Source organism: Pteropus vampyrus, unplaced genomic scaffold (assembly GCF_000151845.1).
Source record: "Pteropus vampyrus isolate Shadow unplaced genomic scaffold, Pvam_2.0 Scaffold106, whole genome shotgun sequence".
NCBI lineage: Eukaryota > Metazoa > Chordata > Mammalia > Chiroptera > Pteropodidae > Pteropus > Pteropus vampyrus.
In genome coordinates this window covers 6534183-6559201 of record NW_011888887.1, presented here as the reverse complement: position 1 = coordinate 6559201, position 25019 = coordinate 6534183, and positions in this window count along the sequence as shown.

Below are 25019 nucleotides of genomic sequence, written 5' to 3'. Positions count from 1 at the left end.
CCGCATTCCACACATTTCAAATAATAAAGCACAGCAATCGGCACTAATTTGTTATTTGTATCTTAGGCTTAGATTCTCAATTTGTATACTAATAACTTATATTTTTACGAAGTTTTTCAATGTATAAATTACCTTCTTATACATTACCCCATCTCATTTTAGAATGCATCAAATGGCAAATAGGGAGTTTAAGTAATTTTTCTCAAGGTCACACAGCTTGTAAGTGGCAGAATACAGACTCAACCCTCAATTCAAACTCCAAATTTAATCCCTTTCCTCCTGCCCCAAAGCTAGACAAACAAAGGAAGGGCTTTCACTACGATATCAAATTCTATGTCTGATGGACCTGGTGGGCCACACTGACTAAAACTAAGGAACAATATTTATGGTTAAATTAGAACTTTGTCTCTAAAGAGCTCTAATCCTTTATCTTGCCAAATTTCTCTACAATTCATAAAAGGAAATACTAAGATGTAGACAATTGTCTCTCAGTCCTAATGCCAACAACCCAACCAGCCCCTCAGCTCTCTGATCTCCCAGAAGCTCCAGAGTTAGGCAACTTAGCACGAGCTTTGCCTTCAAGTCACAGAACAAAAAATTAAAAGTCGAAAGTAACTTCCTTCTTTCCAAGGCTCTGGGAAAACTTAGATTATGTTTAGGAATCTCTTTAACAATGCAAAAAAAGCAAAATGGAGGAAAGATCGCAAATGAGTAAGCAGACAGGTGATCAATCTTCTTCTACTCACTAGTTGAATAGCTTTGGGCAAACCTCTCAACCTCCTGTAGGCTTCAGGTTCTTCATCTGTTACAAAAGATAGAAGGCATCTAGGTTAGGTGTCTGCAAATGATGGCCCAGGGTCAATTCCATCCAATGCTTGTTTTGTAACTCAGGTTTATTGGAACATGGCCATGTCCATTCATCACTTATCGTCTATTGCTGCTTCTGTACTACAAAGGCAGAGTTGAGTAGCTGTGACAGAAACCATTGGGCCTGCAAAGCTTCAAATACTTCCTACCTGCCCCTGTATAGAAAAAGTTTGGTAACCCCTGGGCTAGTTCCTACTCCAGCCTTTTCCCTCTGGCTGAAAATTTCTAATAGTGACAGAATATAAAAACTACATTGAAATTCTATAATAGCCCTGAGCAAATGGGATTAAAGAAGAATGAGAAGACCTGGCCCATAATACATACAAGAAAGGGACAGCTGTGTTAGGTGGGAGTGACTCCAGGGAAGGCCTATGTCAGAAAAGCAGGACAGAGAGGAGAAGGTCCCTGGGCAGCTGGCAGTGTGGCTGGTTAGGAGCCTGCAGCAAGAGCAACCAGATGGCCTGCCCCTCACCAACCTCTCTATGCCAGCCTCAGAAGGCATTCACCCCGAGACTGGAGCAATGAGGAGGGGCTCATGAGCCAGGGCATTAGAACGGTGCCCCAGGTGAGTGGCAAGGCTCTGGAAAAACAAGGGGAATGCATTCCCAGTAAAATAGCTACTGGTATATTCTACCCACTAGTACAGACCCCAGTCATTGGAGATAGGGTGTCATAAAGAGGTGAACCATTCACAGGGGAATGGAGAGGGAATCTTAATTAGAAGATGAGCACAACCAAATCATGCTTAATATTAGCAACATACAGCACCACGCTGAGAGACCCCAAGTACAAGCACAACCTGATACCCGAGTAAACAGTGTTGCTAAAGCAAACAGAACAAGACTTTAGAATAACATAAAATATATAAACAATTCTTAGAAATAAATTAAAAAGACAATAAATCTAAAAAATAAAAAACATACCCAAAGGATATGAACAAGCAAGAAAATTCACAAGAGGAAACACAAACAGCCATAAATACCATAGTATTCAAGAGATTCAAACTCAGGTAACAATAACCTACTATCTCTGCCTTACTTCCCCAGTTAGATTGGTAAAACGTGGAGAGAATGACAATAACTACTGTTTAGGGAGGAGGAATAAGTATTCCTATGCCCGATTAGTAGAAGTGTGATTTAGATCAAAATATATCAGCCTATTTAACATTAAATATGCATATTTCCTTTAATCCAGCAATTCTACTTCTTAGTATCTACTGGGTAAAAATATTATTACATGTACAGAAAGTCTCACAAACAAGAATATTCATGCAACACTGTTTAAATAAGGAAAAATTAAAGCATCTAATTCCCATCAGTAGAGAATCATTAACAAATTCTAGTGCATGCAAGCTAAGAAATTATCTGCATTCTATGGGACACTATCTCCAATAGAATGAATGTGAGCTACTGAAGGACAGTAATTTCTTTTCCCTTATCCTTTGTCCCCTAGAACAATGCATGTCATCTAGAGGCACTGAAAATTTGTTGAAAGAATTAAATCTATATAATGGGCCAGCACTGTACCTTGAGAAGCTGATATATATGAACTGCAACAATATATACTCTCTTGCCCTCCAGCTTCTTGTTGGGTTTAGCCAATGAGGATCCCTTTTAAGATCAGAGGGAGTATTAGCCAGCTGGAGCTGCATAACAATATACTACAAACTGCATGGCTTGAACAAGAGACTTTTTTCTCATAGTTCCAGAGGCTGCAAAGTCCAAGATAAGGTGACAGGGTTTGTTTCTGTTGAGGACTCTTTTCCTGGCTTGCAAATGGCTACCTACTCACTGTGTGCTTTCTCAGTGCATGCATGAGAAGAGAGGCAGAGCAAGTTCTCTTATATAAGTCTCTTCTTTAAGGGCATTAACTGCATCATGAAGCTTCCACCATTATGACCTTATCAAAATCTAATTCCCTTCCAAAGATCTCATCTCCAAATACTATCATATTGGAGGTTAGAGATTCAACATATGAATTTGGGGATACACAAACATTTAACTTGTAATAGAGAGGAAAGAGGGGGAGGAAAGATCTTTATTCCCCTCATTCCCTCTCTGTGGGATTGGTGCAGATTGACTGCCTCCCTCCACTCAAGGTCTTGGCCCTGCCAGCAGCTCATTTCACACATCTCCCCCACCACTTTGCCTTTCTTCCGCCCTCCTCCCTCCTTCCCTGCTTGCTAGCCCCTTCACTCCCCACCCTTCCCCCTATCTGGTCTAGAGGTGGTAATGGTGTACTCATTATTATTAATCTCAGGATACTGCACTGTCCCCTATGATTTCCCTCCACCCTGACAATAAGGTTCAGTTTATCAAACTGTCCTCAAATTACTCAATTTGAGTTGAGCCATTTGCTTTTTGTCAGAATCCTGACTGATGTGGATAGATGTCTAGAGAATATTATTAAGTGAGGAATGCAAGTTTCAGACCAACACTGAGATAATGACATAATTAATGTAAAATATACATATAAAACAAAACCAAATATTTCTATATGTAAATATGTGTATATAAATAAGAAAAATAGGTATGAAAGGATTCACACTAAATTGATAACTGATTATATCTAAGCAGAAAAAAGATTGGAGAGGTCAAGGAAATTTTTAATTTACCTATATTGTTTTTAACAAGGAGTATGCATTTATTCATGACATGCTTAATTAAAATATCTTGAAAGAAAAAATATATGAAGGAAATAAGATATTCATACTGTATTTTTAAATGACAGGCATAAACTATTTCTTTTAAATATGGACATCAAAATATTAGTAGCTGTTATCATTAGACTGTTACATTACATGTGATCTTTGTTTGTCTTCTCCTGTCTTCAGTTTCCAGAACTAAAAATTACATGACTTTTAAAATTATGAAAGGATTTACATCATGAATTGGACAAATTAAATTAAATAGGGATGTTTGGATCAAGTGACCTCTAAAGTTGTCTCCAGTTCTAAGCTCTGAACTCTAGTATTTTACTCACAATAAATATGAAGTTATCAAAATAGCAGAAAGCTACAAGGAAATTGAGGTTTTGATCAAGTGATGGAAAGTCTGAGAATAAACAACAACATATAAATACTCACAACAGGAAAATGTAGAGTAGGGCCATCTACAGATATCAGAGATACTCAGCTAAATGTCTGTGTGGGGCTGGGAGGAGTATTCCAGTCAGATGCAGTACTGGATAGATGCAGATCAGGCCTTCTCTCTACTTGTGAGGATTCAAGTCTGGGGTCTGGTGGATATCATATGGAAAGAGCCCACCCTCCTCCAGCAGAGTCAGGAGGGAAAGAATTGAGAGCGTGTCAAAGGCCTAAATCTGGCTTGTTCTTGGCTCAAAAGCAAATTAGCTTATTCTCCTAAACAAAAGCATTTGCCAAAGCAAATGAGCGATGACAGCAATTGGCAAAAAGAGGACTTTCCCTCAACTGAGGAAGAGTCTATAAGACCATAATAAAAATATTTGACTTTATGAAAAAAGTAATTGGGGAACTACAGCTGTGTTCTGGGGACAGAGATACCACAACACACTAAAAAGAGATAATGCTGGTCCTCCCATGCAAAAGGGAGTAAGCAGACCAGGTGGCAACAGTCCACTGAAACCTGACGTAGGCCCTTGGATGTGAGGATAGGGAAGAAAATGGGCCAGTGGCAATTAATCCAAGATGGCTAATGTGTTTATGTGAAGATAACAGAAGCAGAATTATCATAACATGTAAGAATTAAAACCACAGAAGAGCTTAATTTTACTCATTCCCATTCTGTTCTGTTCTAGTTTGAATTCCTGGCTCCCTATTCACTAATTGTGTGACCTAGGAGCAAATTCTTTAACCTCACATTCTTCGGATTACATACATAGGTCTCGTACATATACATTGTCAATAAATATTAGCAGCCTTCGTATCTCTTATTTTTCTCTTTTCCCTCATATTTATAGATTTATGCAGATACCAGATATATGTTTAGTGCTGTTTGCAACCCACAGAAATAAATTATGCTATAGGAAGTAATTTATTTACAAAGCAGATTCATGAATCTGAATGCTAAAGAGGAATTCCCTTCCCAAGTATAAAAATAACTCTTATTTATTAGCAAATAACCTACCAGCAAGCAAAATCAGAGGCTAAGTTAAATACACTATGAATTTTTAACAATGCATACCTATCTTAAAAACCTACAGAGCACCATTGAGCAATTCTATATAAAAAAAAAAAAATGGTGATAAGAGGAAAGTCAGAGAATGGAAACTTATTAAGAATTATAATACCACAATCTGCCACTCTATGTCATTCTAATTCCATCAAGTAAGTGTCTGAGGTTGGGTTCCCCAGAGGCAGATCTTGAGATGTGAATTCCTGTAATTTATTAGGAAGTATCAGAAACAAACAGTAGGGGAGTGGAAAAGGGAAACAGGGTAGGAAAGGAAGCCATTCAAGGGTAAGATTTCAAGCCAAGTTTTGGAGAATGTAGCTTTAGCTCAATACCAGAGGAGACCTCCGGAGATGATGTAAGCCATTGCCCTATCAGGAGCAAGGAAGACTGAACATCTATTGTCTCACATATTCCACTACTGATTCAGGACTGGTTCTGAGGGAACTAAATTCCCAGGCACTCCCTGCTTTCCTTGCACTAAGGCAAAGCCATCTCCAGCAGCCTGAGGGCAGCCCTTCCAGAGATAAAGCACAAAGGAGACAGTGCACAAGTAGATGGAGTTGATACTGAAGAAGTCTGAGAAGAGCACTTACAGTGCATACGCAGGTATTTGTACATTTACTGATCTCTATTCTTAGACTTGTCCTGGGATCTATCCCCAGCACCTCTCCTATTTCATTTTTTAAAAAATAGAACATATACACTGGCATTTCTCCATAGCATATATTTTGTTTCCATACATGAACACAAATTAATCAGTCTATTCAAATAAACAGATTCAGCTGTAAAATGGAAGTGTTAACTCTGGGTGTTAAAAGCAGCTCAACCCTCTTCTCTTTTATAGTCACATTTGCAAATCTTCAAAAGAGATCCTATTCAGGTGTTTGTGAAAACTGTTCTTATTCTATTCAGAAATTTCAATCTCTTGAAAAATAAGATTTATCAGGCTATTATGATATTAGACCTTTTTTTATAATAATGTATCAAACATATGACACAGCATAATACTCAAATAGAAGAATCTCCACAAAACCGTGCTTACTGTGGGTGTAAAGTTGTCTACATACATTGTACCTTCCTCCTCGATTCCTGTATCCACTAGCCAATTTGAAAATTGTGATTTGCCATAGCAAAGAAAACATTCATATTAGGCTCTACTCAAAATCATCTGCTGCCAATTACAGTGCAGAAAATAGATTCTTGAGACAAAATAGGTATCAGAAAGTTCAAGCTACTTTCTTACATGATTCATCTTAAACTCTCCAAGGAATTTGCAACTTTGGTGGCTTTCAACTGCTATAGCACAGAGATATCCCATCCAAGAGTGGCTTACCAGTAATCCATGGCATTATCCCCCCTCTACTTTATCTATATCCCCTTGTAGTAAAGCATACAGGATCCGCTATTTAAATTATATAGTCTATTTTGTTACAATTCAGGGAACTCTCAGATATAAACTATGATTGAGCAGATCTGTCATTCCTTGATGTTTCACTCCTGCTTCACTTCAATTCAAGAATTATATCAAACATTCTGCCCCTTGGATCCAGAGGAAGCAGGTCTTTTTCATATGGGTCTTCGGTGAGGTTTTGGATATCTTTTGCCCCAAGAGCTAAAGCCTTATCATTCCTTTACTATCCTCAGAATGCCTCCCAAATGCCACATTTTTTTTTTGCAACTTAGTATTTCACCTCTCATTTAGGAGTCACCTACTACTGTCCTTTACCCTTTCTCAAAATAATAACATGAGACCACTGTAAATGCGACAATTCAATTAGAATTTTCTGACTCTGGGCCTAATCCAAATGGAGATTCTTAGTCGATCAAAAATCTGAATAAACAATAGCCTTTAGATTATAGAAAGGGGACAGAATGAGAATTAAATTTTCTAGAACACCAGGAATAAAGAATAGAAAGTGAAAAAAGAGAATAGGCCAAAAGAAAAATGCTAAGAGAAAAAGACTGACGAGAATATAAAATAGGCAACTGAAAATCAGGAAACAGTTATAGAGAGTAGTAATAGTGAAGATCGCTTGCTCAGGAACTGTTAGACGATACTGGGTGGAGGCCAGGCAAACTTCTCTTGTGAGCAGAGCAAGGATATGAAGAATGAAGGCCAACCTTTGGCTATAAACGCCATTGGCATTTCAACACAGCACTCCTTACTTGCTCCACCTTTCTATTTTCCCATCTATAAAATAGGCATAAGAATTCCTGGGACATGATACCTTTGTCACTCTCTTGTAAGAATTTTAAGTATGGAAAGTGATTTGAACTTGTTGAGGAAAATTTAATTTCAAAACTGCATAATTATAATCACCTGCAAGTAAGCAACACATACACAGATGCTTTTAAAAATAATCGTTTATATATCAAGTCACATATGTACTGTGCTTTCTTCCTTTTTCTGTTACTGTCATGTAATTGGATTGCATTATATTAACTAGATATGTTATTTTATTATGATATATTATAACTAAATTAATTTTTAAGAAGTCAAAGTAACACTGAAAAGACAAAATAAAAGCTCAAGGTAGATTTTACTCTTTAGCATTTATCAAATAAATCAACCCAATTCAACAATTATCTATTGATTGCTTACTATATTCCAAGACACTCCGGCGGTTATACAGATGAAAACCAGACTCTGTACCACAGACGTAGTTGTGGATATACATTCTGTGAACATATGTCAGTACATCTGTGAAGATTGCTGGAAACGCCCTTCTCAGGTCAGAGACCACTGTCACATATTCAGCCTTCCACTGACACCTTTCAGAATGCCCACTTCAATATTCACCCTGCCTTATGAACGCAGACACCCAAAAGATCTAGTTCTGCAAAGCCCATAGAGCATAAACCACTCCAATGACTGGATTTCATCGTCATTAATTGGTCTAGGAATAAGTCTGAGATGATTACATATTTTACATTGCACCTTCCTCAAATGAATTCTTTGGAGAACTAATGTAATTAATTGGTATTTTTATCAAAGTAATATAAACGTATAGATAAAGAATCAAATATACTAAAAGGCTCATAATGATATACAACACTTACTTCTCTCACTCCTCCCAAGTGTCCATTCAACTTCCCGAGATCAAACACTTTCAACTGCTTGATGTGTTTCTTCTGGGATCTGCCTTTCATGCTTCTAAATATGTTTATTCTGTCATTTACTCACTTAAAATTTTTAGATATTATCATATCTGTCAAATGCCTACCAGTATTATTTTTCAAAACATCAGAAAATGATTTTAAAAGAAGTCTCTCTGCCAGCAGAGAACTGGACATTTATTGAAGTACTCCCAAATAGCAATATATAGCTTTTTTTTTATCCAAACAAGAAACTTCTCATCTCTCTGTGCAATTCTGCTTCATTTCCCTTGTATTTTAAAAAGGCATTACCCCTTTCCAATACCGTCTTGCACTCCTCCTGATCCATCTCCACATGTTTCCTGAAGGACTCAAATGACACTTCAGTCCAGCAGCTTCTGAATGATTTGGGATGAAAAGGATCCCGTGGTCATGTGCCTCCTGCCATACCTCTTTTTCTATAAAGTATGTCTCTTGGTCTTACATGATGTTACACTTAAATATTAGTGAGTCAAACATTCTATAAGCCCTTGGATAGTGCTTCTGGCAGAGGCCTTGAATGCGAATGACAAACCCACAATCTGAACATTTACTTATCCCAGTCAAGATGAATTGTTGCCTTTTCCAGGGCAGAAAAGGTTCAATTTAAGTAATCTGCCACCAAGTGCCTGGTTGCTCAACCTTGAGAAATACTGGCATATCAAGAGCTCAGCCTCAAACTCTTGTTTGTAGATCAACCATTCACAACCAGCTAGGCACTGGAGAGACACCATGCTAATTAGTCCATACATGCCTTTGTATCTCCCACCATAATTACTCCATTCATGACCACTAGTGGTTGCCTAGAGCAGAAGCTGGCTAACACCAATTGGCTGTCATTCTGTCCACTTGGTGGGTGATTCTACCTCAGTAAATGCTTTCTGTTGCATATTAGCATATGATACAAAGATATTCACACTTCATGTCTACTCCATATGTCCATCTACATGCATCTACACAAAAAAGTTTCTTGTATCCTACCTTTCAGTCTTGCTTATTACAGGCTCCTGACCAATCAACTAAGCCATTTGCCACGGCTCATGAATCGATGTATAGCCTTACCTTCGACCACTTCTCCTTCCAGTGGATGACCAAGTGCACTGCCCAAAGATCTGCCCATAGGCAGTCTTTCCCCACACCATTCTTTCAAAACTGCCCCCGAATGGGAGTAGGCACAATAGTAGTAAATCTTCACTTGCACCAATATACAAACCTACCCATCCATGAACCCAGCTCGGGTTTTCCCACCTTCACCAGCTGATTGTAGAGGACCTCCCACAGGCTTTATTGCAACTTCTTCATGATCAGCAACAGCAGTTTCAGCATTTCTACCCAATTTAGTAGGAGCTATCATTTTTCCCAAATTTCCAAGATCCATCCCAGCAGAATATTAGAACTATCTCCAGAGTCCTTGCCAGGGTGTTAAGTCCTGTATGAAAGATTATCTCATAGTTTTAAAAAATCTCCCTATGCAGCTGTAAGTTCCATCTCCCTTAAGGACCTCAATATTCACTCCCTGGCACACTCTCCTGGTTTTTTACAGGTCCTGCTGCTCCTTTTACATATAACACCTCCTCTCCATCAGCAAGCCTAGCCTTTCCCTGATGAGTCATGCTGAGACTTGACTTTAGTTATTGGTCTGATGACTAGGAAGAGAGATGGAAGAAAATCCTAAGAGGGCCAGTGTTGTTCTGTAGGTACTTCTATAATATGTGGTTCCTTCATAGTATAAAAGCAAGCAGGAGGACTCTGTCTTCCAACAAGAGGAACTACTACAGTTCCAAGTGTTCAAAAGAATCTGGGAATTTCAGGTACTTGAGAATATCTACTCAGTTATCATGGCCTTAAATTTCAGAATCTACTCCCTCCCTAACAGGGACTTTACTTCATCATAGACAACTTACCTAGGCTGAGAATCCAGTCTTCTCCAAAGTTCTGTTGCTCATACAATAAAGTCCTAGTCTGTCATTCCTTTAAATGCTGCCAAAGAAGCCATCCGATTCTCACACTTTCATCTGAGTTGGTGACTGATTGCCATGAGCATGAACGGTATTCAGCAACAAGAAACCAATTCCATCCTTATAATAATATTGCTCCTGAACCTCTCAAATCCTAGAGATTATTACATGAGCCAGTGCATCTCCTTCCACCTGTATCCCATCCCAATTCATCACAGGTAAAAGATTTAACAATTTCCCTGCTGCTACATACTACAGACTATCAGTACCTCACCTACCACCAGTGATAGAAATTCATTGCCAGCCATCTGGGAAGTGATCCAACTTCACAATCCCTTAGAGTCTGCTTCCCATGACCCTTCTTCTGGTACCAACTATCATAGGTCAGATTCTCTAAAGCAGAGTCTGAACTAGAGATTTAAATTCTTGGTTAAAGGAGATTTGGGCAGGGCACCAAAAGTATCAACCAAATTCCCCCCACACTAAATGTTTCAAACATGAGCACTGCTTTCCCAGCTTGATACTTACAGGATTTGAAATATATATTCCAAAATAAAGATATTGAAATGGGAGTTTTGCCCATCAGAAGCCCAAAAAATTATGCCCAACCACAAAAAGAAATGTATCACTTTCACTCCACAGACATAGAATGAGAAATCCAGATGGTGCTACATACTCAAAAAAGTTTAGCTATCATAGATTATCAACAAAGAATCAAGTCTAAAAAAACAGGAATTGACAGTCAAGGAGAAAGTATGGGAATTCAGAATTAAGAAGTCCCATTCTAAACGTCTACCAATTATGTAAGAAAATGCAAATTGTTAAAATAAATAAATTTTTAAACAGGTATAGATTCAAAATAAAGCATGTCTTTCATTAACTTTACATAAGGATAACCCTAAAACAGCTCATAATTAATTATATTAGAGAATTAATGTACTTTATAATTCTAAAGAGAAAATGTGCAAAGAAGTGTTTCAAAGACATTTTTAGCTCAAATTTTTCTGTTTGAATTCATAAAGCTCCCTTCTGGTTTCCAAGCTGTCATAAGAAAAAGTACCTAATTGACTGCAATTTCAAAATTGGTGGAAAACAGAAACAATCCAAAGACTAATAATAGAGTTGAAATGCCTTGCTTCTTTACAAAAAACTAAGTTTGCATCCAAGATACAGGCTTTGGAAAATGCATTATTTATTTAGCACTGAAAATAGGGAAGCCAGGCTCTGTTCAGAAGTTTTCTTGCTTACTGTTATCAAAATGACATTCTGCTTTACAACCACACTTCCTACATAATAGGCTTGCTATTTCCATTTTAAATGTTTAGCCCTTTTTCTTAGAGGGCAAGAGAGGGGTCACACAGTAGCGCATTCTGAGCTTTTCACTATGGAAATTGTCCAAATAAGGTACAAATTCAGCACAGCTTTGGGGAAAATAAAATAAAATAAAATAAAAAAATAAAGACCTTGAACAAACATTGATATTTCTGCATTTCAGTCTGCTTCCAAAGAACAGAAATTTCCAGTATTAATAGGAGAAAAAGAGTAAAGCTTGAAAAACTCCAGAATACCCACCATTATCAACATTTTGTCTGGTCATATATTAAAAAAGAAATGTAGCAACTGAGGTAAAAAAGGAACAATGATTGATAGGAGAGAAAATTTAGAGCCTCAAAGAGCTAACAACTAACACTAAGTCTTTGATGTTGACAAATGCTTTCCAGAAAAAGGAATACCTAGAAATGGTTGATTTTCTACATTCTAATCTCTAAAGCAAAGGACGTGGTATGGAAACTATAGAATATCTTGAATATCAGTGTATATGAGTAGAGTTCATTCAAAAATATGAGGGAAAATCTTATAGAAAGCCCAAGACTAGAATCACTAGATTTAGAGCTGAAGGGGCTAGAAAATTAGTTGACAGATGATGAGGTAGTTAACAGGTATTTAACTTGCATATTTCTTATAATGTTTACAAGATAGTCATAGTTGTTCACTAATAAAGTCCTTCGGATAGAAGGCGCCAGCATAAAATTAAAATTTATTGGAGGTAGAAGTCTTTTCAACCAACTATAAATCTTGACCACAACCCAATAACTTGCTAACCATTCTGTGAAATCCAGATCTGGATTAAGTACATTCACTAATTCTTTCACAAGAAATGCCTGTACAAGCAGTCTATATATATGTCCACTATTGGTACTTCATAACAATGGAGAAAATAGTTGTCTATCAAATAAATGATGTTGGAACAATTCGCTAAATTTTGGGAGAAAAATTAAGTTAGATCTCTACTTCATAACAATTACAAAAATAAAATACAGATCAATTTAAAAAAGCTCATTTTTAATTAAGCACTCTAAATAAATATAGGCAATTCTGTTGATACCTACTATTATGTATGATGAGAAGTTAGCACCCATCTAAAGATCTAGAGAAAGAACATTATTATAGAAAGAAAAACTAGTACAGGGCACTAATACTGGAATGAACTTGGCATGCTCAAGGTCAAAGAAATTCAATAGTGAAGAGAACAAGGAAGAAAGCAGACAATGAAGTCCCAGGGCTAGGAAAGAACAAGATCACGTGAGGTCTTCTAGGTCATGTCAAAGAGATCGGATTTTATTCTAAATGTATTGGAAGTGTTAGAGCAAGAGTTACAAAATCTGATTTATGCTTTGGAAAGATGTCAGGAAGACTAAAGAAGGAGTGAAAAATAGAACCAGGGAGAAATAATGCAAAGAGAGATTATGGGGACTTTAACTAATAAAAAAAATAAAGGTAAGAAAGCAATCCAGGATGATTCCTAGGCTGCAGCCCAGAACAGATGTTGTGCCATTTACTTGGGATGAGGGAGGTGGGGGCAACAACTTTGAAGAAGCGGAGTTAATAGTTCTATTTTGGGTATGTTATATCCTGGATGCCTATTAGACATCTCCGTAATCACCCAGTAATCAGATTAATATCGGAGTAAGGAGGCCAGGGAAAAATAAACTTGAGGATTCACCAACATATAAATATTATCTGAAGCAATGGAACTAGGTAGGGTCAGATAGGAAGAAGATATATAATAATGAAAAAACAAAAACAGGACCAAAGACTGAGTTCTAAGAGGACTCTAACTTTCAGAGTTCTGATAGAGGAAAGGAGATAAGCTAGTAACAAGACTGAGAAAGAAGGGCCCAAGACATGGGGAATAGCAGACTTACTGTATTTCCAAAACCTAAAGAAGAAAACATTTCCAGGAGGGAGTCATCAATCATGTCAACTGCTATTGAGAGGTCAATTGGGACGAAGAGAGAGAACTGACAATTGATTCTGACGTGGTATAAATCACTGGTGACCTTGAAAAGTGTGGTAAGAGCTGCTTCACTAGAGTGGTTTGAGTAAAAACCCCACTAATGAGTTAAGGAGAGAAGGAAAAAAAGAATGAGACAGCAAGTATAGGCAACACTTTCAAGCATTTTGCTGTGAAGCAGAGATGAAAATGGGGCAGTAGCTGGAAGGGGACAACAGCCCAAAAGTTTTTGTTAATGCATAATAATAAAACATTCTATATGCTGTTGCAAATAATTTTTCATAATCTGCTAAGTAACATTTATTCAGCATTTGTACTATGTTAGGCACTGGCCCACACACTTTCTTGTATTGTTTATTTAATTTTTGAAAGGATCGCCATTTTAGAGATAAAATTACTGAGGCACAGAGAAATCAATTAATTTGCCCAAAGACATACACTTAGTAAGTTGCAGAGCCATGATTTGAAAATTGGCGATATAAACTATTTACCACTGCAGTAGAAGATGCAAGAAAGAAAACAAATAATTGTAAAAAAGTAGTCCCTGAAAAGGTGAGAGAGGCTGAGGTCCAGTACATAAGGAGAGGGGTTATTCTTAGAAACAAGAGCAAATAGAAAACAATATGTGGCTACAAACACAAATGGTTAGAATTTGTGGTGGGAATAGGTATTTCTCCTCTGATTGCATCTATTATTTGTATAATCGAAAACTAATAACTTAAAAATATTATTAAGACTTTCCCTGCCCATAGAGTAGACAGTTATGTAACCAACCAAGTGTTCATAATGGAGCTGGGAACATAGTAGGACTTTGTATGGTTAGCTTCTATTACATTTAAAAGTGTTACCTGATGTTCTTGAGAAGCATGTACAGGGCATAGTAGGGACTTAAAAGAAAGAGTGGTCAATTTTACTGTGGGAGAAGCAAGAGCAGGAAGGTCTTTGAGATGAAGGATTCTTGAGTTCACACGTGGGACAACTTTTGAAAGATGAGTAGGTGTAGTTAAGGCAATTGGATGGGGTGGAGAATGATAGGAGCATTATAGAGAAAGGTGGAAAAAATGAGCATCAGGGGCTCCAGAAGGATCAAATCAGCTAGTAAGCTAAAGGATCCACAAACAATTCTTTTATGGCTGAAATATGTTTCAAGGAGAGTCAATGCAAGAAAGAAGGTTGGACAGATAGATAGGAAGTCCCAGAAATAAAGGGGTTTGTACACTACACAAAGAGCCTCCAAATAAGATTTGCAATTCAGAAAGATTACTTTGGCTATAGAGAGTGGGGTAAAAAACTGGAGATGGGAAGACCAATTATTTGCATCATAGGAAGAAGAGGATCTGAAGTTATGAGGTAGCTCTAATAGAATTTAAAAGTGGAGACAAATTAAACAGAAAAATATAGAGAGCATGAAATATTAAACAAAGAAAAGTGCGTATGGGAAGGATGAGCATCAAAATAAAATATAAAAGAAAACATAAAAGCAAAATAAAATATAAAAGAAAAATAAAATATAAAAGAAAACATAAAAGCACATCAGAGGCCTCAAAAAGGGCCTCTGCCAAAAACAAAAACAAAAAATGTGTAGAGTGTGAGTTTTTAAAAGAAAGAAAAGAGAAAGTGGAGGTGGAGAAAGAAGGAAGACTGAGAGAAGATGGGTCAGTTATAGCCAATGTTAGAGAAATACAATGAAATGGGATCATCTACTTCTTACAAAGTCTGGTCACAGAAGCCAGCTATTTGGAAGGAAATCATCTGGCCTTTGGGTCATTAGACGTTATGACTAAGGAACAGCTGGGTAGGTGCCCAATAAGAATTCCAGGAACATCAAGCCATACCCTTTATTAAATATGAAAATACATGAAGTGGAAAGTAGAACCTTATATACAAGCAGGTAATTTTGTAAGACTTCCCGAAAGGAGGTCCCAGATAGAAACTACCAATGTGTTAGAGAAGTTCTGGGGCACTATAGTTCTGCTGATTCTCCAAAGAACTCCAACCCAGTCCATGTAGATAACAAACCATATCCACAATGCCAGACTTAGTTTACTAGTTGGTTTCTCTACTTGGAAGAAACCAAAGATAGGGAAAGAGGAACATTTGTGAAAAGGGGACAATAGGCTTGAAAGAATTATGGAGATGAAATCTACAAGATTTGATGAGTGAATGGATTTGTCCAGGGAGAGAGAAGAGTCAAAGTTGATACCCCTAATTCTACTGAAATAAGAGCAGATTTGTTGGTGGGGCAGGGTGGGGAGGATATAAATTCAATTTGGATATATTGAGTTTGAGAGGCTCATGAGGCAATAGTCATATGTGTGAATCAGGAGCTCAGGAGAAAGGTCTGGACTGGCAAGTGGTTTCTAGCCATCAGGACATAAGTGGTGTTAAACCATTCAGAGAGCACCCAAGTCCACTCACACAACAAGAATGGCAGAGGAAGAAGATCCAGCAAAGGGGACCAGGAGACATTAGTCTAAGAGGTAGGAAGAGTATTGAGAAGGACTGGATTTCAAGGAGACTCATTAACCAATAATGTCAGGGTCAAAGCTGGTTTAGTATTTTAGCTTCAGTCAATGAACAGAAATTATTTTAATAAATACATTACTTTTCACTTAATACAGGTAATACGAAGTAGGCATGATGAACATTTCTAACAAGAATACAAACGCATTTTGTCATAACAATAGCATGACCTTCACAGGAGAGCAGCTTTTTAAGACAAGCCCTCTTCCTGAACTCTCTCTCCTCTTGCAATTTTCTCCCCTGAACAATTTTGAATCATTAAAAGGCACAGCTTCCAATTAATCTAGTAATACCTCCTAATTATGGCATGTACTCAAGACTTTGAAATCTCTCTAGATAGCATAGTCATGAGATTACAAAAATTTTTTGATTAAATATAGTATGACTTTTATTAAAAATTTCTACCTCTCTTCTCTAAGCTTTAAAAATAATAATAAACACCTTTCTCATACATACTCTTTCTCCATCACCAAATTTAATTGCTTTTGAGGAAAGTGAAGTGAAGGAAGAGCTATCCATGGGAAAACCTAATTAATAAGTTAACCATTGATCAATTGCTCTTGCAAAAAAAAAAAAATCTGTGCATTAACTAACTAGAAAGAGATACATCATATTTCTTTCTACTTTTAATAATCTGAGAAGCCTCATTTAGATGCTGAAGACTCTAATGTATGTGCTCTCATTTCCTATAATTAAACCAGATTTAAGAGGAGGAAGAAATTGTGTTATTTCAATTGACACGATATTTGGACCATATATGTTGTTTTCACAGTTTCATATGACTTCTAAACAGTAAAACTCAAAATACTCTTCTCTCCTTCCTTATAAAGAATTTTCAAGGGGATAATTTGGGATGCAATGATTTTTTGATTTTGAAAAATATTAAGCTCCCTAGTATAGGTTCTCAAACTCTTCTCCAATCCCTTCCTTAACAATCCTGGGGAATATGACACACATCCATCTGTGAAGGAGCACATATAGAACCAATTCTCAAAGTGCGCATTGTGTGCATGTGAATATAGGACACAAGTGTTTCATTTGCTCCCATTTCCTCCTCACTTCTAGGCACCCATGGGACATAATTTCTTAGGAAGGATAGAGCGTGGTTAAAAGTGCTCCTGAAAGCTCTTTAGTTCAGCCATCTTTTTTCTATTAGGAAAAAGCTCTTTGACATTCATTGAAGTCACTGAGGAACAAGAACTAATAGCATCCTATTATTCTTCTTCAGCTTCTATCTCTATCCCATGCATGCTTTTGAATGAAGAGCCTGCTGAGGAAACCAGACATGAAGGCAAACCAGATAAAAATACTGCAAATATCTATGTTTCTTCCTGGCCACATGATTTTATTCCTAAACAAAAGTCTTACATTACATCAAAACCAGAGACTGCTTTAAAAAGAGGCAAGCTGTTACAAATCACTACATAGTAAATACCATTTTGCAATACCATTTAACAGCATAAACAATATAATGCATATAAATAAGACAAAAAACATTCTGCAATATAAATCCTACTACTGACAGAACAGACAGACACAACCTTGAAAGCATCCTTGGGAGCTGCAGCGTAACTGGACCTGACAGCCTGCACACAATATTTACATGCTGTGAAACTACTTTTGGCTTCTGAGGAATTATGAATAAACTCTAAATAAAACTATTTCTCTGATGATTAAAACCCCAAAGGAGGAGGGGGTTGAATTGAACTGACAATGAACTCACCTTGGAATGAAAGTTATTCACCCTTTCTTTTGCTCTTACAGAGGAAAAAGAATGGCAGGCAATAGAGAAATGTGTACATCGAGATGACTGTGAGATTTTGGAGAAATATGAGAAGAATAATATCTCTTCATTAATCTAAAAAGTCTTTCCTGTGGGGTCCTTGAAATCAAAGTGGGCAAGTGGGGTCAGTCTGCTTGGAAGTCATATTTTAGTCTCCAGATATGCAAATTCTAGTTCTGGTATTTCGACTCCCCATGGGCCAACGTTTCTACTTTCTATCAGAAGAGCTCGTCCTTTGGCTCTCCTGATTCTCTTCTCCCCACTCCTGCCTCCTCCCTCACAAGTCGATAAATCACACCTTTATTGATGGCACACTATATGCTGAGAAGTACACAAACATTCCTTAGTAAGACCAACTGGGGTGGCACTAGTTCTCTAATTTCAGTGGAACCCAAGCTCTAAAAGAAAATTAAAGGAGAATGTAGTGGTGTTCATTCATGCTAAAAATGAGGTTGGTACATGTGCTTACATATTCATATTTGTACCCACAAATATATACACAAATGTACATAAACACGTAGAAATAACCACAATTATCACTCACCATCTCCTTTATCTAGTGAACTGTGTAATGTGGCCACCCCCACCCAAGTACCACTTCAGGACATTTTTTGCTTTTTTGTGACATTTTTTCCCATCTACATTACCCCTGATGCTCATCTTACCCAGATTTTATCTCTACAGAAATGTTGAGGAAGAAATAACATTTTGTAAAATTCTGTAATATCTCATATTAGAGCCATGAAATTGTACTGTTTCTCATGAGTAATTTATAACTAACCCAAGTAGCATCTCTACCATTGGAGGACCATTGACTAAAGGCATTGCAAAACACCCGGCCACTAGTGTTACTCATTGTCTACTAGCAGCCTTTGCTAATTTAACCAAGGTTACTTTTACAGAAGGTTATAGTGAATTTAAGGATTCTACTAAACACTACTGTGGTCACTTCAGTTGAATCTTCTAAATGTCCAGGTTTTTTCTGATAGAAAATGACTTCATTGATCTATAAAGGGTTAACTATTCGAAATGCTAACAGCAGTTATTAGTCAGGCCAAGGCTCATTTTGCTTTGCTTTCATCCCATTGGAGCTTTGAAAAATGACTGAGATTTTAAAGGACAAACTTCCCAGGCTGGTAGTGGGAAAAGACAGTGGATGAAAGATTTGTCTTTCTAGCCCCACTCATACTCAACAAACTGTTGAAACTTCTTTCTGTGACATTGCCTAGACTGTTGGCTGTCTCATAGGAAAAATATCAGTGCCATCATAAACAGCTCAGCTTAATGTTGATTGCTATCCTAAAAGGCAGAGTATTACAGTAGCTTCTCATCAGGTGTCCTCATAGATGGATTATCATGCCACATACACACAACGTAACCCCACCATACACACATACACATGGGTGCACACATAAACATCCAGCCACATACAATGCAAAAACATCAACACTACCCAAAGAGCCGATTGCTAACCACTGACGGAGCTGCAGGGCTTACTTAGTCTTTGCTCCATATAATTTCAAAAGCCATTCGGTCTGGCTGCTTTTCTACCAAATGGGAAGGAAACTGCTTTCTGTAAGACTTTAAGCTTTAAATCCCCATATTCCTTCTCTATGAGAGAGAAAGAGAAGAGAGGACTCTATCCTGTTTGGTTTTACTATATTTAAAGTACACATAAGAAAGCTGATTTTTCTTTCAGAAAATGATGGGTATAAGAACAAGCTTTTAAAGAAAATAAAAACAAGCAATCAGAGAGAATCTCCCTAGTAAGTCATGGGTGTTTTTGAGGGACAGGGAAATTCACAGCAAGGGGGAAGAAGAGCCTGAACTGTTGAAGCTGTAGGATTAATTCTCTCAGGAGACGGAGAAACCCTCGGGGCCACGTCGGATTTTTCCACGGGCTGCCTAAATATCAAGCAGGAATGTTACTATCCTCCGATTTTCATCCTGATGTTTCCCAATGATTTTCTAACAGCTTAAACGCTTAAAAACAATTGTGTCCTTTGAAACATTTTAGCCACCAACAGGTGAATGTGATTAGTTTGACCTTAATGAGGAGGGATGACAGGGAGTGTTCTTTAATCCTTATTTCTGGGTAAAATAAAATGACTTTCCTGAATCGTAAATAAAGTAAAAATGGAAATCTGTGGAAACTCTGGTTACCTGGCAACCCAAACCCATGGGCTGTGTCTGCTTGCATCCTAATATCCTCCAGTATGAAAGATGCAGTCAAAAGGGATTCCCTTTATGTGTAGCCTCTTTACTCTCTGCCCATTCATTCATCCCAATTATTTGGTTTCAAAGCCAGTAACCTAGATTTCTGAGGGCTCTAAAACTTGTCTCTTCTGGGAAGGAAGCTTCGGCTAGGGAATTTACCATAACACCTTTTAAAATGAGTCAGTGTTTTATAAACCGCCTGGGAAAATTGTGTTAAAAGAAAAAAGCAAAGAGGAGGTTACAGGGAGAGTATTTCTCATGGCTGCCCTGCAGTTTCCTTCCAATTGCTCTAGGAAACCTGCAGTGTCATGCCTGTTTGATCGGGAACCTCGATGTCTGAGGCTTCACTTGGGGAATTGCCTGTCACACTGCAGATTCATCTATAAATAACCAGCCTACACTGGCAACTGCCTGGAATAACAGTAAAAGAAATAACTACGGCATTCCATACTGTGGCTCCAGCTTCTTTGAGGTTCCAGCCCCACCCCCACCCCAGGCCAAGCACCTGCCAGTTATTTTTAGTTCCTTCTATTATCTGAATTAGAAATAATAGTCTAGGGCTAGTTTTTGTTGTTGTTGTTTTTGTTGCTCTTTTAATTTTCTGAGTCAAGTAATTTGAAGACTATTAGAGAACTACATGCTGAATTTCGAACTAAAAAAAAAATTAATTAACATTTTACTCTTATCAGAAGAAAAATGCTGCATTATCTCCCTAAGTTTTTAGATTAAACTAAATGTCAGTGGTTCTTACAGTGATTCTGTTAATCCCCAACTAATCAAAACAGGTTTATCCACTCAGTGTCTTTTAAAAATGTAGTACTCTCAGGGCCTTGGCCATGTTACTATTTATTTATATTTTCATCAGTGGCTTTAACATTTCAGTGGAAATCAAATCTGAATGTTTTTCTTATTTGTCAGCATCTTTGTTAAAAAGATTTATGAAGGATGGGGATTCTAACTATGGGTATTACAATATAGAAAGAAAAGTTGGCTCCCTGTAAACTTTATTTATTCAACAAAAAAAGATTGAGAAACTAGCATAGTACACTAGGCTAAAAAAAAAGTATGTGTCTGTGATACAAAGATGAACACAACACAGTCTCTGTTCTCAGAGAACTTAAATTCGACAAAGAAAGATGTTATATGCCTTACTGTAATATAAGAAAAATATACTAATTATAAAGAAACACAAGCAATGCACTATGCAAACCTTTGAAATACAGTTATTTCCATCTGTGGTGATGGGAAAAGCCAAGAAGGCTTCAGGGAGAAAATGGCATTTGGTCCAGGTCAGTAGATAGGAAGAATTTTGATAGAGATGGAAAAGGCAATCAAAATGGAGGAAATTGAGTGACCGAAGGCATAGGAGGCAAGAAGGTGAAGGTAACATCCAGGAATTGGTCAACGCTCCAGTTTGGTCAAGGCACAGGATACAGGATTGTCAGTTTCAAATGTGGAATACCAATCAATCTATAATGACGCCATTCACAATTCATTCACTCATTCATTTGGCAAATATTTACCAGATACCCCCAACTCTTCTTGTCAGGGACTTAAGAGAATTTAAAAACAATAGTAAACAAGTGATTTTGCAATAATTTTTCACAAGACCCTTCACCGAAGTTGTTGATCAGAAATCACCATGCCTGCTTTAAAATTACAATAATATCACAGCTGATGTTGCTAAAAAATTCTGTGTCTAATGTGACATTCATAAGGAAGTTTCATCATTCCAAGTGAGACAACAGAACAGCTTGTTGGGAGAAATTGGTTCAATGCACAAAGCATTCATACCATTGCAACATTCCAAGTATATGCAATTGTACCTCCCACAGTACTGCCTAAGGAGTTGGGTTTTAAAGGGGTGAAACTTAGCCATTTCATTTGGAACTAGCCACCCCATCAATTCACTTAAAAGTCGGACATACACATTTCATCTGAAGGAAAAAAATATCCTCAAACAATATTTTTCAACTTTATGGATAAAAGAGTTAAAAACGCTTGCTGGATCTACTCCATGGGGTTAACATAAGGATAAAATAAGGCAATGTATGAGAACTAATCTGTAACCTGCTAAGCACTAAACAAATATTAGCTCGTTTTTACCACAAATTCCATCTTTGCTGCTAAGTTAGTGCTACGATAACTCTCTCAAAGAAAATGGCCCCAGCACGCACAGTAGAACACACATTGTCTTAAGTCAAGTCAGAATGCCCTCAGGAGTTATTTCTTGGATTTCAGAAGAGGGTTAAGGACTATGTCAGTCACCAATCAGTCCAGGTAAACAGGGGCAACCATAACAGCAAAGAAATAGACAATAGCTTTGATAAGCTACAAACATTGCTTAGGAGCTTCCTCGAGATGTAGCCTAGTCATTAATATTGAGAGTATGTGGCCTATATTATGAAAAATTAATCCATGTTAGAGTATAGCTGCAAAAGGTGCTTCTATCCAAGTGGCTTGACAATAGGAGTCATTTGAGATATTATCTTTGGCTTAGAGCCATCTCACATTCATATTTTGGCTATACTATCTGAACCACCAAAGAAGCAAGGACATTAGGTCAGCATAACTCATTACATCATTATAATTGCTGAAACTGTGTTATCTAATATTTTTCTAAACCATCTTTGCTAGTCAAAAGTTATTAGTTAAACACAGAGAAAAAACAACAGTTATTAACTGCTTACTCTGTGCCAAACACTCTACTTGGTATTTACACATTAATTATCTCATGTCACATTCAAAAGACAGATGTACGCTATAGGATGTATGATTAAATGTAATGCTTTTGTTTCTTTTAAGTTATTATAAACATAAATCTCTAACTGGGACTAGCCCAATGTCCTTTGACCTCTTTTCCCCCAGAATTTTTCAAGACTTTCAGGGATCAGGAGAGAATATAGCAGAATTAAGGATAAGGTAGAGTTGCAGAGATTTGAAACTGCTCCCGGCGGGGAGACGGAGGTGTCAGCAAAAATGATTACCAAGGGCAAATAGAAGGAATTCATAAAAAATGATCAACATGACATATGGCTTTTTCTCAGATGAGAAAAATAAAAGACACAGCATCAGAATTCTCATGCCTTCTTCTCTGGCAGAAGAAAGCGGTAGCTAAAATAATTACAATCAACACATTAAATAGCGTTCAGATTAAAAAGGCTACTACTCACTTGGGTATATTCTCCAAACCCACATGGATAGACACAAAGGTTAAAATCCACTTTATAGAAAAGCTTCCTTTCTTGAAAACCCCACATCAAAGGAATTCCATGGGTTGGCACGTGCTATAGTAAAAAGGTAATCCTCTCCATTTGTACATACTGACAAATAGGCCTGAGAATTTTTTTCTATTATTATTAACTAATTTCCCTCTTTATTTCTTAGCCACAAAAGTTTTGTTTCCATCCTTAAGCCAATGCTAAAACTCCAACTCCAGTATGATGACCTCCGCCAAAAGTGACAAAGCCTAAAAACTGTATGAGGATATCCTTGAACCACACTCCCTTCCTAAAATCAATATTCTCCTCCCTTTGCTATTTCAAGCATGCGTTAGTAAGAAACTGATATTTTTCTTGCTAGATCTCTGTGTTGGGGATATTCAGGAAAGACATTTCATTTAAAGTATATATTCTAGGACATGTGGAAATCATCCATCAAAGTCCACAGTATGATTATTAAGTGTAATTCATACAATGCTACTACCATCACCAGGTATTTTTTATTCTTTGAACATTTTAAGTATATAGCCTAATTAGAAAATAAATTTGAGAAAATTTCCTAAATCCAAGCAAAATGGCTTTTCTAAAACTGAAGATCCCATTGAGAGATTAGATGTTTACGCATGGTATGGAAACTGACCATTTTTAATTGTAGTCATGGAGCACAAATATTCCTCTGTGAAGTGTGGTATGAAGAGCAAATGAGATCATGTATGTGAAAACATTCTGTAACCGCAGAACATATTGGAAACCTAAGAGATTAGCTCCCTTTCTCTCCCCTCTGTTCTTTAGCTAAGACTGATTTATAGTAAGCTGGGATAAAATCTGAGTCTGTCTCATAAACAGCATAATGTCTCAATTACTGTCACAGTCACTACCACTTTATGTCGAAGCTTTATGGTTGCATTCAAATTAGATATGGAGTCCACTAACATAATTAGATTGAATTACACAAAATTGCGGATATTTGATCATTTTTAACCTATACACATGGCCATTTCATAATTCAAATAAATATAAAGCATTAGCTTTCCTTTTAAGATCCTATAAAATTACAGGCATCATAAAAATTAGTTGTAATGATTCTGATAACATTTGCATTCATAGAAGATAAATTAGAACTATACTGTTCTGGAGAACGGCGGGGGGCGGGGGGTCCTCCATAAAAATTTGAAGGAAGGACATAGGAAAGGGGCAGCTTTTCTGATAAATGCTGACTGGAACCCACATACCAGAAGAGGTCTAGCTATGTAAAAGAAACCCAGACATAATACATCCTATGCTGTCATTGGAGACATGTTGCTATCAGCCTGTAATAGGATGTTGAAAGATTCTTTTATTCTTGTCTCAGAATTTCAACTAAAGTCCATAGCTAAGAGTAATAGATACTAAGAATCCCCACATTCTAAAGAGAACCACCAAGTATATCTCTAAAGAACTTATCAATCACGCAGCTATCATGAACTACTCCCACCAGCCTGTGACAGTAATACATTAGAAATTGTAGAATTTACTGAGTTGTTGGCCTAGAAATGGTTCTCAACTGAGTGAAGTTTGGAAATGTAAGGAGGCATTTCTGAGAATGCCATCGACATTTAATGGGCACGATCCAAAAATGTTAAATACCCTGCAAGGGAGAGACCTACACAGCAAAGAACTTTCCCACTCAAATTGCCAATAACAGTCCCATTAAGAAATACTGGCATAATGTGGAAGTTCTATGGATTCTCTACTCCCCTTCAGGGATGGGGCTATCCTCTTGCCCAAAAGCCAAGTGATGTGGGATTCAAGAAATTACCAGTGGCTTCAAGAAGAGGAGACAAATATCCTTTCCCCAGGTAGACTCTACCTGAGTGGACTTGCTCA